The sequence below is a fragment of the Hypanus sabinus genome, chromosome 9 (assembly GCF_030144855.1).
Source record: "Hypanus sabinus isolate sHypSab1 chromosome 9, sHypSab1.hap1, whole genome shotgun sequence".
NCBI classification, from domain to species: Eukaryota; Metazoa; Chordata; class Chondrichthyes; order Myliobatiformes; family Dasyatidae; genus Hypanus; species Hypanus sabinus.
Genome location: NC_082714.1, coordinates 92,325,220 through 92,341,990, shown reverse-complemented (window position 1 = coordinate 92,341,990; position 16,771 = coordinate 92,325,220). Strand labels below are relative to the sequence as shown.

At 43.9% G+C, this 16,771-nt stretch overlaps 1 protein-coding gene across 2 annotated transcripts in view; it reads right to left on the bottom strand.

Moving 5' to 3' along the window:
• Nucleotides 1-16,771, bottom strand: part of pi4kb (phosphatidylinositol 4-kinase, catalytic, beta) — a 128,492-nt gene that overhangs the window by 102,963 nt on the left and 8,758 nt on the right. The window lies entirely within an intron of this gene.

Below are 16,771 nucleotides of genomic sequence, written 5' to 3'. Positions count from 1 at the left end.
CCACGTCCTTCCTATAGTGAGGCGACCAGAATTGAGCACAGTCGACATTTCAGGCTGAGACGCCTCATCAGGACTCGGCCCAAAACAATGACTGTTTATTTCTCTCCACAGATGCTGCCTGACTATTTTATGGGTTGCTCTGGATTTTCAGCATCTGCAGAAACTCGTGGTTCTGATTAGCAGCAACTGGTGACACATGTCACTTCAAACAGAGAAAAACCTCAGGGTAACACAGGAAACACAGTTTATAGGAGGCTACACTCATCAAGGCAAAATTAATATCTGACTTTATATCGGATAGAAATGTTGATGCATATTTTAATCACTCCTCCCCTTGCTGGAGATAAAAATATGAGCAAAGAAACACAAAATGGGTTACACTGCTCGCTTGCCTGGAGCTCTGTAACTGTTAAAGCCAGCGTCATGTCCATATTTTTAGAAAGACACAAGCATTTCTAAAGTCAACATGGTTGTATTTTGACTGAATCCAGAGGATTATGCATCTACTGAGAGTGACATATTCGTCAGATTCAAGATTGTTTAATGCCATGTCCAGGACACAAGCGTAAAGGAGAATGAAATAATTAACACTGGATCTGATGCAGCACAAAAAAAACACTATAAGACAAAGAACACAGTAAATATAAATACGTAGACAGCTTATCTACGTAGATTGATTGTATGTCCATGAGGTAACACTATACACAGGAGTGTCTATATACAAGGTGACTCTGACAGGAAATGATAAAGTAGAGGTGGCTGGGGGTGTGGTGGAGTGGGTTAGTGGTTGGAAGTGTTGATCAGCCTTACTGCTTGGAGAAAGTATTTGAGTCTGGTGGTCCTGGTGTGGATGCCCGATGGGAGTGGGTCAAACAGTCCATGAGCAGGGTGGGTGGGATCCTTCGTGATGTTACTGGCTCTTTTCCAGCACCCTTCTGTATACATGTCCTTCTTGGCAGGTAGGGTGGCACCAATGATGCGTTGGGCAGTTTTGGCAGAGGCAGATGGAGTTTTGGTGGACCAGATGTGTGGAAGGAGTTGATCGCATTATTTGTCAAATGCACATCAAAACATGCATCCAAAAATGCGCCATTTGCGTTAGCAGTCTGAGGATGTGCTGGCGGATACAGCCAGTCCATTACAAGCAAAGCCCTCTCTACCAGTGAGCACATTTACAAGGAGCACTGCCACAAGAAAGCAGCATCCATTATCAAAGACCCCTAACATCCAGGCCATAGTCTCTTCTCACTGCTGCCACTGGGAAGGAGGTACAGGAGCCTCAGGACTCACATTATTGGTTCAAGATCAGTTATTACCATTCAAACATCAAGCTTCTGAACCAGAGGGCAGCACTTCACTCACTACAACACTGAATGGTTCCCACAACCTACAGGCTCACTTTCAAGGACTCTACAACTCGTGTTCTCAGTATTCATTACTTTTTATTGTATTTGCACAATTTGTTGCCTTTTGTACATTGGTTGTTTGCCATCTTGTTGTGTGCGATCTTTCACTGATTCTAAACACAAGAGATTCTGCAGATGCTGGAGATCCATTGCAACACACACAAAATGCTGGAGGAACTCAGCAGGTCAGGCAGCATCTTATGGAAATGAATAAACAGTCCATGTTTTGAGCTGAGACCCTTCTTCAGGACTGGAGAGGAAGCCGGAAGACACCAGAATAAGAAGGTGGGGATGGGCAGAAGGGAAGCAGGACAAGTTAGGTAAAGCCAGATGGATGGGAAGGGTAAAGGGCTGGAGAAGAAGAAATCCGACAGGAGAGAAGAGTGGACCATGGGAGAAAGGGAAGGAGCAGCACCAGGGACAGGTGATAGGCACGCAAGCTGTTTCTTTGCACTGTGAACACCTACAAGAAAATGAAGTATACAGTGTCATACATGTACTTTGAACTGATAAAGGGAGATAGAGATAGAGATCTTCTGGCCCACGATGTTGTACTGACCTGATGCGTAATGTTAAGAGGTATTTAGATGGACACACAAACATGAGGGGAAGTGCAGGGATGTGGATCCCACATGCAGGCAAATGGGATCAGTCACATTTGGTTTAAAGGTTCACAGTAAATTTATTATCAAAGTACATATATGTCACCGTTTGCAATCTTGAGATTTTTTTTGTGCAGGTAAATACAAAGAAACACAGCAGAATCAATGAAAGACCAAGTCCAATAGGGCGCACAAACATCCAATTGCAAAAGATAACAAACTGTGCAAATACAAAAGGAAATTAAATAATAATGATAAAGATGGAAAAATGGTTTGGCACAGCCATGAAGGGCCGAAGGGCCTGTTTCTGTGTTGTAATGTTCTATGAAGAGTCCTTGAAAGTGAGTCCATAGGTTGTAGGAACAGTTCAGTGATGGAGTGAGTGAAGTTATCCCCACTGGTTCAAGAGGCTGATGTTCCAGAAGCTGATGGTGTGGGTCCTGGGGCTCCTGTACCTCCTTCCTAATGGCAGCAGTGAGAACAGAGCAGGTCCTGGGTAGTGGGGGCCTCCGATGATGGATGCTGCTTTCCTGCGCCATGTAAATGCGCTCAGTGGTGGGTTGGGCTTTAGCCACGATGGACTGGGCCATATTCACTACAAAGTAGGGTGTTCCCCTACCAGGCCGTGATGCCACCAGACAATATACTCTCCACTGGACATCTATACTATAGAAGTTTGTCGAAGTTTTAAATGTCGTGCCAAATCTACTTCTGGTATCATGGTTGGCAGAGTGCCTATTCCTCTTACGACTCTGATCCCAACAGATTTAATCTGCAAATCATTAAATCCATGTCCTGCTCCTGTTCATTGTTGCTATAATCCCTCTGCTTGGTGACAATGTCCAGGGCTAGTGGCTACAACCAAGTTAATTCTGAACAGATGCCGGATACTCAAACTGCTCTCTGAATTTCAGGGTTAAATGCTCATTCTTAAACTGGGAGTACCCAGTTGTATGAACAACATTGTAAATTAAATCTTTTGCTGTGAATAGCAGACTGATCCAGTATAGTATCAATACTTAACGCAAACTCCAAGAGATCTGCAGATGCTGGAAATTCAAGCAACGCACACAAAATGCTGGTGGAACGCAGCAGGCCAGGCAGCATCTATAGGAAGAAGTACAGTTGACGTTTCGGGCTGAGACCCTTCGTCAGGACTAACGAAGTTAGTCCCACTAGCACTTCATGCGTGTTGCTAGTATCAATACTTTGTTTAATTAATTACCATATTGATTCAGATTTTAACCTGGTGAAGTAATCTTTCAGTGGTCTGGAAAGAACTCTGTGGGAAAACAGTTTCTGCAGGTGTGGTCAGAAGGGATATGCTGGCACTGCAGAGGGTCCAATGCAAGTATAATCCGGAGAATGGTGAGGAGCGTTTGATGTCTCTGGGCCTGTACTCACTGAAGTTCAGAAGGATGAGTAGGGACCTCATTGAAATCTACTGAATATTGAACGGCCTAGAAAGAGTGGACATGAAAAGGATCAAACATGAGGATATCTGCAGATGCTGGAAATTCAAACAACCCACCAGCATTTTGTGTGTGTTGACATGAAAAGGATGTTTCCTTATAGTAAGGAGGTCTACGACCAGAGGGCACAGCCTCAGAATAGGACATTCCTTTAGAACTGAGATGAGAAGGAATTGTTTTTTCCAGAGGATGGTAAATCTATGGAATTCATTGCTACAGATGGCAATGTATAGTTAAAGTGGATATTGATGGGTTCTTGGTCAGTCAGGGCACCATAGGGTAGGGGGCGAAGACAGGAGAATGGGGTTGAGAGGGATAATAAATCAGCCATGATCAAATGGCCTAATTCTGTTTCTATGTCTTATGGTTTTGATTAGTAAAAGACATCAAAGGTTACAGAAAGGTGGAGAAATGGTTGAGTGGAATAGTAAATGATCAAATGGACAGAATGGCCTAATTCTGCTCCTACACGTTATGGCCTTAAAATGGACTTCCGGCAAATACTTTGCAAGCTTACACAACAGTGTTCTGGTGAAAAGAAAATTCTGATTCGCCCTTGCAAACACACTCCATCGTGCAAATAACCAGTGCCAGTTGTAGACTTACTTGTACCACATTAGTTGAGTTTCTGTCTATATACTGAAATAGCAAAAAACTTTCACATCATTACAGTGAGGTAGCAGAATGCAAAATATAGCGTGGAAGTTACAAAGGAAGTGCAGTGCAGGTCGAGACATAAAGTGCGAGGGCCACAATGAAGCAGATGGGAGGTTCAGTTCTTCGCTCGACAGAGGTAGGTGAACCCACCAACACTCCTGCACACATCCTAATAACACTGCATTAAGGCCAGAGCTAATGACAGTCACACTTTGAGCAATACCACACTGGCACCTGGAGCCGCCACTACAGTGCCAGTTTTACATATCTGTATTGTGCCGAAGGAATACACAACAGCATCTACACTGGCCACTAGTATACAGTGACACACACAAAATGCCGGAAGAAACCCAGTAGGTCAGGTAGAACTTAATTTTATCTTTTAATTTGTATTTGGAGACACAGCGCGGAAAAGACCCTTCCAGCCCAATGAGCATATTGCCCAGCAACCCACCTATTTAACCCTGGCCTAAACACAGGATAATTTACAATGACCAACCTACCTACTAGCCTGTACATCTTTGCACCGTGGGAAGAAACCACAGCACCCGGAGGAAATCTATGCGCACACAGGAAGAAATGTACAAACTTGCTTACAGAGGATGCAGGAATTAAACTCCCACTCCCCAAGCTATAATAGTGCCGCGCTAACTGCTATGCTACCATGGCACCCACAGCATAATTGGAGGGGAATAAACAGTCAACGTTTCTAAAAAAAGTTTCTCACCCGAACCGTCAATTGTTTATCCCAATCCATACATGGCTCAGTTGCTTTGACCGCTACACCATCACTTTACAGCGTCAGCAATCCTGATCGGGTTCTATTCCTGCCACTGTCTGTAAAGAGTTTGTATGTTTTCCCCGTGACTGCACAAGTCTCCTCCACATGCTTTCATTTCATCCTGCATTCTAGAGACGTAACGGGTGAGGGCTAGGGAGTTGTAGGCCTGTCACGTGACGCTGGAAGAATGGCACACTTGCAGACTGTGCCCAGCACCTCCTTGGATAGTGTAGGCTGTTGATGCAAACAACGCATTTCACTGGGACAAAGAAAAGTAACCTTATCCATTTTTAGATGTTGTCTGACCTGCTAAGTTCCTCCAGCATCTTGAGTGTATTGCTGAAGATTTCCAGCATCTGCAGAATCTTTTGTGTTTAATATACAATTACACGGGGTGGCAGGTGGAGATATGTCTCTACCAAGGTGTAAGGCGATCCTTCCCTCCACTAGCCTGTGGGTCATCCTTGGGCAAGATGTAGCACCTGCTTAGTCCCCTTTTCAGGGTTATGGGAGCAGGTGGTGGATGGTTGTATGAGCAGATGGTGCATATCTCAAGTCCTGGTTATGCAACCACTGACACCAGACAGACCATCTCTGAAGGGTATTGATAATGGCTAGGATCACCCATCTTGTAAAGACTCTGCCCAGCCCAGAAGAAAGTAATGACAAACCACTTCTGTAGAAAAATTTGCAGAGAACAATTATGGTCACAGAAAGACCATGATTACCCACATCATACAACATGGCACATAACAAACAAACGATACAATAACACACCACAACCAATGGCTCCCTGGCCATACAGTGACAGCAGTATTATACGCCAATGTCAAACATTTTAATCAGCTCCCACCAATACACCATCTACCTGTTATAAAGTTTGACCCTTCCAATCCAGGTCAGGGAGGCTATAACCTCCACTCATCCTGCTGATTAGTCTGCCGAGCTGAAGTGAAAAGGGTATAAATTACACTCTAAATCCCAACAACATCATCCCAGAGAGCCTTTCTGAGAGACTCTGTCATAACACCAGAATTTAATAGTCCATTAACACCAGATAACTGCAGCACTGTGCAATCGAGTGAAATCAGTTATACCCACTATAATCCAATTACAGCAACGTCAAATAAATTGTGAAACATACTATGAGCAAGAGTTACTTATCAAAAAAGATCATTGTGTTGGCAATGTACAATCCATACCATTTCAAAGACTCTTATGTAGGTACCGGATATAAGAAAATGGAGGGCCACATGGGAGGGAACTTCGGCACAGACGGCCCCAAGCCTGGCTGTGAGAGGAGGAGGGTTGGACATGGGGCTAGCAGCCCCACCCAAAGGCCTCATCTCTGGGAGAGGAAGGACCTTCACCTAGAGGACGTATGAAGTCATATGGTGAAAGCAGAAGCCACAGGACTAATCAACCTTTTATTATCCAGAATCACCACCAAACTGACCATTTGGCCTGTCAAACCTGCTCTGCCATTTAATAAGATCATGGTTAATCTGACTATGAATTTATCTCCACCTACCTGCCTTTTCCCCATAACCCTAAATTTCCCTACCATGCAAAAATCTAACCAACCTTGTCTTAAATGTATTGACTGAGGTAGCCTCCACTGCTTCATTGGGCAGAGAATTCCACAGATTCACCACCTTCTGGGAAAAAAAAGTTCCTCCTATTAACATCCTAAATCTACTCCCCCAAATCTTGAGGCTATGTCTTCTAGTTCAAGTTCCACCTACCAGTGGAAACTGCCTCTATCTTACATACCCATTTCATAATTAAGTGTTTCTACAAGATCTCCTCTCATCTTTCTGAATTCCAGTCCCAGGTGACAATCTCTCCTCATCTCTGGAATCAACCTAGTGAACATTCTCTACACAGCCTCCACAGCGAGTGTATCCTTCCTCCAGTAAGTAGACTGGAACTGCATGCAGCATAACCGCCCGGCTCTTAAATTAAAACCCTTTAGCAATGAAGGCCAACATTCCAATTGCCTTCTTGATAGCCAGCTGCACCTCCAAACCAACCTTCACGCACAAGCACTGCGAAGACCTTCTACACAGCAGCATGCTGCAGTCTTTTACCATTTAAAGATTTATAAACTGATTTTCAATTTCTCCTTCCAAAGTGGATAGCCTCGCATTTACCAACATTGTACTCCATTTTGCCTACTCACTTAAACCTATCTATATCTCTCTGCGCTCTCCGTATCCTCTGCACAATCTCCTTTTCCATTCAATGTAGTGTCATCAGCAAACTTACATACACTACACTCAGTCCCCTCTTCCAGATCGTTAATGTATATCGTGAACAGCTGCAGAGCCAGCACTTCGCTCGCCACTCATTGCCAAACAGAGAAACACCCATGTATCCCAACTCTCTGCTTTCTATTGGTTAACCAATTCTCTGTCCATGCTAATACATCACCCCAACTCTATGCATCCTTATCTTATGGATAAGTCTTTTATGTGGCACCTTATTGAACAACTTCTAGAAATCCAAGTAAATAAATTCTACCTCTTCCCCTCTATCCACTGCAGTTGTTATATCCTCAAACTCCATTAATTTTGTCAAACAGGACCTGCCTTTGCTGAATCCATGTTGCGTCTGCCTGATGGATCTATTTCTTTCCAGATGCCTCCCCAGTTCTTCTTTAATGATAGCTTCAAGCGTTTTCCCAACTACAGACGTTAAATTAACTGGCCTATAGTTACCTGCCTTTTGCCTACATCCTCTATTGAACAGTGGCGTGACATTCGCCATCTTCCAGTCTGTCAGGACCTGCCAGGTCCAGAGAATTTTGGTAAATTATCACCAAAGCTTCTATTATAACTTCTGCCATTTTCTTTCAGTCCCCTGGGATGCATTCCGTCAGGACCAGGGGACGTGTCTATCTTCAGGCCCACAAGTTTGCTCAGCACTACCTCTTTAGTGATAGTTATTGTATTGAGGTCCTCACCTTTCATTGCATCCATATCCTCTCTCTTCAGCATGTTAGACGTGTCCTCCACCGAAAACCAACACAAAATAGTCATTCAATGCCTTGGCCATTTCCTCATTACCCAATATCAATTCCCCCTTCTCGTCCTCCAAGGAACCTACATTCACTTTGGCCACCGGTTTATATAATCATAAAAACTTTTACTATCTGTATTATATTTTGTGCTAGTTTATTTTGATAACTTATCTCTCTTTCTTTATTGCTCACTCAGTGGCTCTTTAATGATTTTTAAACTTTTCCCTATCTTCCAGTTCCCCACGACTCTTGGCAACTTTGTATGCACAAGCATTTGTTTTGATGTCTTCCTTTATTTCCTTAGTTATCCACACTTACTATCCTTACTTTTAACCATTCCACCATATAGCCTGTATTCCCAGTCTACCCTATCCAACTCCTCCCTCATGCTATTGTAGTCTCACTTGTTCAGGCATAATACACTGGTTTTAGGTCAAACTATTTTGTATGAGAAACTCAGTCATACTATGATCACTCTTTCCAATAGGATTCCTAAGATCACTAATTTTACCTGTCTCATTGCGCAGGACCAGATACAAGATAGCACGTTCCCTTGCAGGTTCAGTAACGTGCTGTTCAAGAAAGCTATAACATATGCATTCTATGAAGTCCTTCTCAAGGCCACCTCAACCAACTAGGTTTACCCAATCTCTGTGCAAGTTAAAGTCCCCCATGATAACTGCTGTTCCATTCTTACATGCCTCAGATATTTCTGTGTTTATTGCCTGTGCCACTGTAATATTATTGTTCAGCGGCCTGTAGACAACTCCCACCAGTGATTTTTTTTCCCTTTACTATTCCTAATCTCTACCCAGATGGAGTTGACATTCTGCTTCCTAGATCTTATATCGTCTCTCACTATTGCCCTGATCTCACCTTTACTAAGAGTGCTACCTCACCTCCCTTACCTTCCTGCCTATCCTTCTGTATTACCTGATATCCCTGGATGTTTAATTCCCAATCCTCTCCAGGACAGGACAGAGGAATCAGCAAGCTGCTGTATGGGTGACAAGCTTAACTAACTAAGTGGGAGGAAAAGATAAGATGGACATCGGAGTAGGTTAAAAGATCAGCAGAACACCATGGGTTAATGTTCTGTGTTCCATCATCTAGGAGTGCTGGTAGAGGCAGATACATTAGGGACATTTAAGAGACTCGTAGATTGGCACATGGATGACAGAAGGAAGGGTTAGTTTGAACTTGGAGTAGGCACAACATTGTGGGCCAAAGGGGCCTGTATTCTCTATGTCTATGTTTGTGTTCAGCTGCAGAAAACCTCTCTCACTGGCTGAATTGCACGAGCTCGCAATATACTTTTGCCTTTAACACCCAGCTCAAGATTGCACTTGGTGCTGAGTGACAGGCTTTGGGACATGACCACAATTTTAGCACACTGATCAACAGGAGCTTGGTGACCAGCATTTAAACAAGCAGCTGCAAATCACAGGCCCGTGAAACAGGCTGCTGCTGGAAGCTGAACCAGAACAGTGCTACACAACCAGACAAGCTTCTTTTCAAACTGAGAGATGAGTGACAACTGACAACCTTCAGATTTTCTGAAACACAGGAAATCCTGCACATGCTAGAACACACAAGATACTTGAGGATCTCAGCAAGTCAGGAACCATCTATAGAAAGGAATAAAGTGTCGATGTTCAGTCAGAGACCCTTCACCAGGACAGGAAAGAAAAGGGCTGGAAGCCAAAATATGGAGGCAGCAGGAGGGGAAGGAGGAAAAGACTGTAGGTGTCAAGTAAGACTAGGTGAGGGGGAAGGTGGGTGGGGGAGGGGGGACTGAAGGAAGAAGCTGAAGGAAGGACTGGAGAAGAAATCCAATAGGAAATGACAGTGGAACCAGAATGGGGAATGGAAAAAGAGAGAAAGAGGTGGATGGGGCAGCGAAATTACTGGAAGTTAGAGAAATCGATGTGAATGCTATCAGGTTGGAGGCTACTCAGACAGATATAAGGTTTTCCTACAACATTTGAGAAAGGCCATTTATCCCTTTGTTGGTGCTGGCTCTCAGCATTTCCCAGCTACTACCCTGGAATCTATTCTGCCCACTGACTCATTCTAATTCTCCGGCAATCTACTGGTATGCCAAAAGCCTCTATGTTAAAAGTAAATTTATTATTGAAGTACGTATAGCATATGTCACCATAAAGACTCATTTTCTTGTGGGCATTCACAGTAGGGCAAAGAAATACAAGACAACCAATGATAAACTACAGAAAGACTGACAGACAACCAAAGAGCAAAAGGATGATAGATGGATAATAAAAAACTGAGAACATGAATTGTAGAGTCCTTGGAAGTGAGACTGTAGGTTGTGAAATCATTTCAGTGTCGAGTTGAGAAACGATCTGCTGGAGGACGAGGAACAGCAAATCAATCTGTGAGGGTAAAGGAATTGCTGACATTTCAGCTCAAACCCTACATTACACTGATCTTGAAATAGGTAAAAGTGAACATCATGGGCCGAAGGACCTGCTTGTTGCTATATTGTTCTATCAGAAGTGAGAGGAGACAGATGAGATAGCCAGTACAAAGAGGAAAAGGAGACTGATGAGATGGGATCCCTTATTGAAGAGGGGAAGGAATGAAGGATGATAGACATGTTCAGCCAGGTAGCTTAAGTTGACAAAGTGAAATGGGAGACAGACAATATTCTATGTAGTTATTGTTTTACCTTGTACTGCCTCAATGTGCTGTGTAATGACTTGATCTGTAAGAACTGTACGCAACAGAAGCTTTTCACTGTATTGTCTCTGTACGTGTGATACCGAAAAAGCACAGTGCAGGTAAACAATAAAGTGCAAGATCTTAACCTGGTAGAATGCGAGCCTAAGAGTGTATCTTATCATACAAGAGGCCCATTCAAGTGTCTGGTAACAGTGAGGTAGATGTCCTTGAGACTGCTGGTCCCTATTTTCAGGCTTTTGTACTTTCTCTCTGATGGGAGTGGAGAGGACAGAAAATATCAGGGTTGGGTGTTGTCTTTGATTATGCTGTTTGCTTTACAGAGGCAGCGGGAAGTGCAATCGAAGTCCATAGAGGGGAGGCTGGTTGCTGTGATGTGTCCACAACTCTGCGGGTTCTTACAGTCACATGTAGAACACACCAAGCAGTGATGCATCCAGACAAAGTGCTTTCCATGGTGCATCGATAAAATTGGTAAGAGCCAATGGGGAACTCAACAGGTCAAGTCTCACCTGTGAGGATTTCTTTAGCCTCCTGAGTAGAGGCATCAAGTGACCTTATTTGACTGTGATGTGCACCTGGTTGGACCAGGATAGGCTTTTGATGATGTTCTAAGCTCAAAGTATATTTATTAGCAAAGTATGCATACATTATACAACACTGAGATTCATCTCCTAACCATGGGAACTTGAAGCTCTCAACCATTGATGTAGACAGGAATATTTACACCAGCCCCCTTTCTGACCAGCTTATCCTACCTGCATGCCCTCGTGATGTCGAAGGGAAGCAGAGCACTGAAGGAAAACCAACGTGGTCACAGGGAGAATGTAAGGAATAACAGCTTCTTCTCCCAGGCCTTGAGATTACTGAGCTCTCTGCCACCACCCAGGCCTCGTCACATATGAGGCTCCAGTAACATTATGCTGTTACTTTTTGACGTATCATAAATACCTATTTGTGGTAATATTACTTTATTTACTGCATGCGTGAGTTATACATACTGTGTTGTGCACCTTGGTCTGAAGGAATGTTGTTTCTTTTTGCGGTATACAAGTATACTTATTTCTAGATACAGCATAGAATAGGCCTTCCCGGGCCTTCAAGCCACACCACCCAGCAACCCCAGATCACCCCCAACCTAATCACGGGACGATTTACAATGACCAATTAACCTACTAACCAGTATGTCTTTGAACTGTGAGAGAAAACCAGAGCACCTGGAGAAACCCACGTATTACACGTGAACTCTTTACAGGGGATGCAGAGATTGGACCTGGAACTCCAGTGCCCCGAGCTGTAGCGGCAACATGCCACCACTATGCTACTGTGCCATGTGCATATGGTTGAATGACAATGAACTTGAGGGTCTCTGTCAGGACCCTGGATCTTTGACCTGAAATGTCACCTTTATTTCCCTCTCAAACCTGCACTTTAACACGGAAGGTCAGGAGAGACTGGAGCTGTGAGACAGGAACACTACCTGCTGAATCTCCTTTTGAATTAACCATTATTTATAAATTCAACACTCCAAGAGTCCCAATCAGCATCCCTATAAACAAATTCCTCAGTAATTTTCCTTCTAGAAGCTCACAATGTACAGACCAGGTCCCAAGCTTCCTACAACAAACGTGAGTGTTGCGGCTGGTAGAATCACAACCTCACAGCAGTGGTGATCCAGGTTGAATCCTGACCTCCAGTGCTGCCTGTCTATGGAGTCTGAACATCCTCACAAAAGATTTTGCAGAAGCTGGAAATGCTGGAGGAACTCAGCAGGAAAGGCAGCACCTACAGAGGGGAGTAAACAGTCGACGTTTCAGGCCGAGACCTTTCATCAGGACTGGAAAGGAATGGGGCAGGAAGCTAGAATGAGAAGGTGAGGGATTGGGAGGTGTACAGGTGGGGGGAATGAAGTATATGATCAAAGAGTTGGAGAGCAGCAGAGATTACGGGGGGGGGGGGGGGGGGGAGAACAGTGAGAGAGGGCCTCACTGAACTCCTGAACAGACCTCCCTCATCTGGTCTTGATGAAGGGTCTCAGTCCAAAAATATCAACTAAGTAGCTAACGGTCAAAGTTCAAAGTAAATTTATTATCAAAGTACATATATGTCACAATATTTAACGCTGAGATTCACTTTCTTGCGAGCATACTCAATAAATCCAAAAACCAATTAATGAAAAGACTGCACCAACAGGATGGACAACAACGAATGCGCAAAAAAATTTTGCAAATACAAAAAGAAAAAGAAAAAATAATGAATAGATAAGCAATGAAAATCAAGAACATGAGATGAAGAGTCCTTAAAAGTGAGTCCACAGGTTGTGGGAACAATTCAGTGATGGGGTGAGTGAAGTTATCCTCTCTGGTTTAAGAGCCCGATGGTTGAGGAGTAATAACTGGCGGTGTAGGTCCTGAGGTTCCTGTACCTCCTTCCTGAAGACAGCATGGCCTGGATGTTGGAGGTCCTTGATGATGGATGCTGCTCTCTTGCAACAGTGATCCATACACGGGACAAGGATTTTACCCATGATGGACTGGGCCGTATCCACCATTCTTTGCTCTCTGTGACCACCTGGGTTTCCCTCACATCCCAAAGGCACGGTGTTTGGTAGGTTACAGATTGTCCTGGTGTGGGGGTGAGAGGTAGATCCCAGGAAAGTGGATGAGAGCCTAGGGTTAGTGTAAGAGGGAGGCTGATAGTCAATGCAGATTCGACTGGCCGAAGGGCTTGCTTCCATTCTACCACTCTGTAACTGTGACAACACACACAAAATGCTGGAGGAACTCAGCAGGTCAGGCAGCATCTCTGAGGGGAATGAACAATCGATCCTTCATCTCAGTCTGAAATGATAACTGTTTCTTTCCCTCTATAGACGCTGCCTACTTGCTGAGTTCCAGCATCCGCAAAATCTCTTGTGTCTGTGACAACACTTCACCATGTTCCCTACTACATTCTACATACTACATTACAAGGAGTGTGGGTTAGCACATTAATTTCTTAAAGAGGAGGTGGTTCAAGAAGGACTCTCACCATCTTGGACAAGCCCTCTTCTCATTACTACCATTGGGGAGGAGGTACAAGAGCCTGAAGGCTCACAATCAATGTCTTAGGGACAGCTTCTTCCCTTTCACCATCAGATTTCTGAATTCACTGAGATTGATTAGTCAGGGTGTCAAAAGTTATGGGGAGAAGACAGGAGAATGGGGTGATGAGGTAGAATAAATCAGCCATGATGGTATGGTAGAGCAGACCCAATGGGCTGAATGGCCTCATTCTGGTCTTGAACCTGTGAACACTATGTTGCTATGCATTTCTTTTTGCACGTGCTTATTATTATAATTGATAGTAATTTTCTGATTTTGCCCTATATTGCTGCCAGAAATAAAAGTCAGTGATAATAAAAGCAACACACACAAACTTCTGGTGGAATTCAGCAGGCCAGGCAGCATCTATGGAAAAGGGTATACGGCCAAGACCCTTCAGCAGGACTGGAGAAAGAAAAAAGGTGAGTAAAGTTAAAAGGTGGGGGCGTGGAGAGTGAAACACAAGGTGACAGGTGAAACTGGGAGAGGAAGGGGTGAAGTAAAGAGCTGGGAAGTTGATTGGTAAAAGAGATACAGGGGTGGAGAAGGAAGATAATAATAGAGGATAGAAGGCCATGGAAGAAAAGGGGGGGGAGGAGCACCAGAGGGAGGCAATGAGCAAGCAAGGAGACAAGGTGAGAGAGAAAAAAGGAGGTGGGGCATGGTGAAGGAGGGGGCATTACTGGAAGTTCAAGAAATCAATGTTTCTGCTGTCAGGTTGGGTGCTACCCAGAAGGAATATAAGATGTTGTTCCTCCAACCTGAGTACGGTCTCACCATGATGGTAGAAGAGGCCATGGATAGACATATCGGAATGGGCATGGAAAGTGGAATTAAAATGGGTGGCCACTGGGAGATCCCTATTTTTCTGGCGGATGGAGCATTAGTGCTCAGTGAAGCGGTCTCCCAATTTACGTCGAGTCTCACTGATACACAGGAGGCCACAATGATAATAAACTGATTCTGGCCCCAGTGTGTAGTGAGGGCAGAATGCAGGGCGAGAGTTGAGGAATACATGAGAGAATAAAAAGTGAGATTGACATTGGACAACACTTTACAGCACCTGCTGCAAGATCGGGTTCAAGTCCTGTATGTTCTCCCCGTGACCGAGTGCTCTGCTTTCCTCCCACATTCCAAAGAATCACGGATTAGAGTCAGGAGTTGTAGACATGCTATTCTGATGCCAGAAGCATGGCAACGCTTGCGGGCTTTCCCAGCACATCCCCAACTCATTTCACTGTTGTTTCAATGCACAAGTGAAAAATAAAGCTAATCTTTTAAATCTGTTATCTTTTAAATGAGGGGTTGATAGTTGGCCCGAAACATCGACTATTTACTCCCCTCCACAGATGTTGCCTGACCTGCTGAGTTCCTCCAACATTTTGCATGTGCTGTTCTGGATTTCCAGCATCTGCAGAAGTCCTGACGAAGGGTCTCGGCCCGAAACGTCGACAGCGCTTCTCCCTATAGATGCTGCCTGGCCTGCTACGTTCCACCAGCATTTTGTGTGTGTGTCTGCAGAATCTTTTTCATTTGAAGGGCCTGGGCCTTTGCTCGTGATAAAACACTTGAGGTAGTATCTGAAGAGGTAGTCAGATTAATTGGCTGAGGGAACTTGCTATTCAAAGTGCTCGCAAAGTTTTCAGGGGCAGAGGAGGAGATTACCAAAGGAACAAAGTGTGAGGAGGGGGTGGGGCAGGTGAACTGCTTTGCTCTTTTTCCAGGATGAGCAGCCACTCCAGTACCGTGGCTATCCCAGCTTCCATTGTCCATGCTGGAACTGGTATAAACAATGTGTTGAGCTGCTGTGTACAGAGCTTATGCAGGGAACAAAGGCAGCAACAAAAATGTAAATAATTGAGGACTGCAACATTGCAAGCCGAGAATGCTAGACCTGGCTAAATACAAACCACCACCGGCTGTGTAGTGCTTAGAGAGAAGGCAGGAGGTTCAGGATTGTTAAGTCCCACAGAAACTGTTATTACCATACAACCATCAGGCTCTTAAACCAGTGTAGATGACAACTCTGAACTTTCAAGGGTTCTTAACAACTCCTGTTCTCAGTACAGCTTGCTTTCTTTTGCACACTGGTTGGTTAGTGCCTTAGTTTATGTATGTTTTTTGTAAAATCTATTGTGTTTCCCTTTTTATCCTGTAAATGGCTGCAAGGAAATGAATCTCATGGTAATATATACACTTAGACGATAAATTTACTTTAAAATTCGAAAGGAATGGTAAAATAGAAAAAAAACTTAAATTTAAGTATCATATACTGCTTTGAGTTTCATCTTCTTGCAGACATGCACAGAATAAAATCTGCAAGAAAATGAATCTCAAGGTAGTATATAGTAATACTTCAATAATAAATTTACTGTGAACGGAAACATATGCCACAGGAAGGTAACGATAATGGAGTGAAGTGTTGTCCAGTCCGGGAAACTCACTGCTCTTTCTTCGTCTACAAAGGACATCAATCGACCCCGCAGAGGGAAATGAAGAGTGGATGTTCCTCCCCCACGAAAGGAAATAACAACATAATTACATCATTATAAACTCCTGATGAACCAGTTACCAGCACAATCAAATGCTATGAATGTAGAAGCACTTGTGCCACAATAGGCTTCAAGACACATCCTCCACTGCCACAAATTTCTACAAATGTACCATGAAGACCATTCTGACTATTTGCATCACCGTCAAGTATGGAGGAGCCAATGCATTGGATCAGAGTTGCAAACTCAGACAGCTCCATCATAGGCACGAGTCTCCCCAACACAAGAGGACATCGTCAAGAGGTGATGCCTCAAAAAGGTTATCCATCATGAAGGACCCTCACTATCCGGACGTGCCCTCTTCTCATTGTCAAGGAGGAGGTACAGGAGCCTGAAGACACACACTCAACAATTCAGAAATATCTTCTTCCCCTCTTACATTAGATTTCTGAATACACAACAAGCCCATGAACACTACGTCATGATTTTCTCTCTCTTTTTGCAGTATTTATTTAATTTATTTTTATATATACTTACTGTAATTATGTATTGCAAA